The 2059-nt window shown below is 44.0% G+C and overlaps 1 protein-coding gene across 1 annotated transcript in view; it reads left to right on the top strand.

Annotated features, from left to right (window-relative positions):
* fhit (fragile histidine triad diadenosine triphosphatase) overlaps nt 1-2059 on the top strand; it is a 231665-nt gene that overhangs the window by 127710 nt on the left and 101896 nt on the right. The gene's annotated exons all lie outside the window — the stretch shown is intronic.

Raw genomic sequence — 2059 nt, 5'->3', positions numbered from 1 at the left:
ACACACACTCACCACTAGACAAAAAGAGGCATGGCATGGCACTGACGGATTGTGGGAAACGCTACCATTGGGGCCGTCCACACCAGGAGGAGTTGCAGACCATGACTACTGGGGGCGCCGGTGCCCAGACTCCCGACCTGGCAGACAGGGGGATCCCCACAACGAGGTGGGGAGCCCCCCAACCAGCCGGCTGAAAGGACCCGCAGACAGAACCCCCAGCAGCAGACCGCACACAACCCCCAGTGTGGAGGACCCCCCTAAGGAAACACTGGAATTAAAACTAAAAACTTTAAGAATAAAAGGCCTTATGTAAGATAAAATAAAAGTTAAAAGAGTAATACATAAAGATAAAATACAAAGATAAAATACAAATATAAATAAATGATAAGAGTATAAAAGAAATAAAGTTCAATCAAAAGCCAGATTAAAAAGGTGTGTCTTTAACCTTCTTTTAAAAGTATCAACAGTCTCTGCAGTCCTGAGGCTCTCCGGCAGGTTGTTCCACAGGTGGGGGCCGTAGTGACTGAATGCAGCCTCACCGTGGGTTCTAGTTCTTGCTGCTGGAATGGATAAAAGGCCACTGCCAGAGGACCTCAGGATCCACGAGGGTCGATACGGTAAAAGCAGGTCAGATAAATAGCTGGGCGCGAGGCCTTTAAGACACTTAGAAACTAATAAAAGAACCTTAAAATCGATCCTGAAGCGGACGGGGAGCCAATGCAGCGACCTTAAAACAGGTGTAATGTGATCCCGCCCTCTGGTCCTGGTCAGCACGCGAGCGGCTGAGTTTTGTAGCAATTGGAGATTTAAAATACTCTTTTTGGGAAGACCAGAGAGCAGGGCATTACAATAATCTAACCGGCAAGAAATAAAAGCATGCATTAGCACCTCTGTACTGGCCTGAGAGAGAAACGGGCGGACTCTGGCTATGTTCTTGAGATGATAAAAACCTATTTTCATTATATTTTTAATATGAGGGATAAAATTCAGCTCAGAGTCAAAAATTACGCCCAGGTTTTTTACAGAATGTGCTGGTTTAAAACCTTGTAGATTCGATGAAAGTTTCTCTCTCTGGCCGTCAGGACCTACAACTAAAACTTCTGTTTTGTCCTGATTGAAATTCGCTGCCATCCATGACTTGATATCTAAAAGGCATTTAAAAAGGGTATCAATTGGCCCTGTGTCATCAGGAGACAGGGCAACATACAGCTGTGTGTCATCAGCATAACTATGGAAACTGATGCCGTGTCTCCTGATGACATCCCCAAGAGGAAGCATGTAAAGATTAAAAAGAATGGGACCTAAAATTGAATCTTGGGGAACCCCACACCTAATTTTATGGGTCCCTGAGGAACACGTATCCATACTTACATAAAAGCATCGGTCTGTCAGGTAGGAGCTGAACCAGATAAAAACAGTACCAGAGAGGCCGACCAGGTGCTTAAGTCTATTTAATAAAATGTGATGGTCTACTGTATCAAAAGCAGCGCTTAGATCCAGTAGAACCAACACTGTAAGTTTTCTGTTATCCAAATTCCACCTGACGTCATTGAAAATCTTTAAAAATGCCATCTCGCTACTGTGGTTCATCCTAAAGCCAGACTGATGTCTTTCTAAAATGTTTTTTCTGATTAAAAAGTCATTGACTTGGTTAAAAACCAGTTTTTCTAAAATTTTACTTAAAAGAGGTAAGCTGGATACGGGTCGGTAGTTATTAAAAACTGTGGGATCTAAATTGCTCTTCTTCAGAAGGGGCTTCACCACCGCCGTTTTAAAGGCAGTGGGGAAGACACCCGTCTGAAGAGAGTAATTCATCATGTTTAAAATCTGTTCCTCAAAAAATCCATAAAAAGATTTTAAAAGTGTTGTGGGAATTGAGTCTAAAAGGCAGGTTGTTGGGTTTACTTGGGAGAAAACTCGACCAAGTGTCCTTGCATCAACCAGGGCAAAACTCTCCAGTGTTTCCTCAGGCAAGGGCATGTCACAACCCGGTGACTGACCCAAACTGACCAAGTGTCCCTGAATGCCTCACCTCAGCTGCAGCACCCCTGGCTCTCCA

This window comes from Stegastes partitus, unplaced genomic scaffold, assembly GCF_000690725.1.
Source record: "Stegastes partitus isolate 25-593 unplaced genomic scaffold, Stegastes_partitus-1.0.2 Scaffold943, whole genome shotgun sequence".
NCBI lineage: Eukaryota > Metazoa > Chordata > Actinopteri > Pomacentridae > Stegastes > Stegastes partitus.
This window is presented reverse-complemented; position numbering and strand designations above follow the sequence as displayed.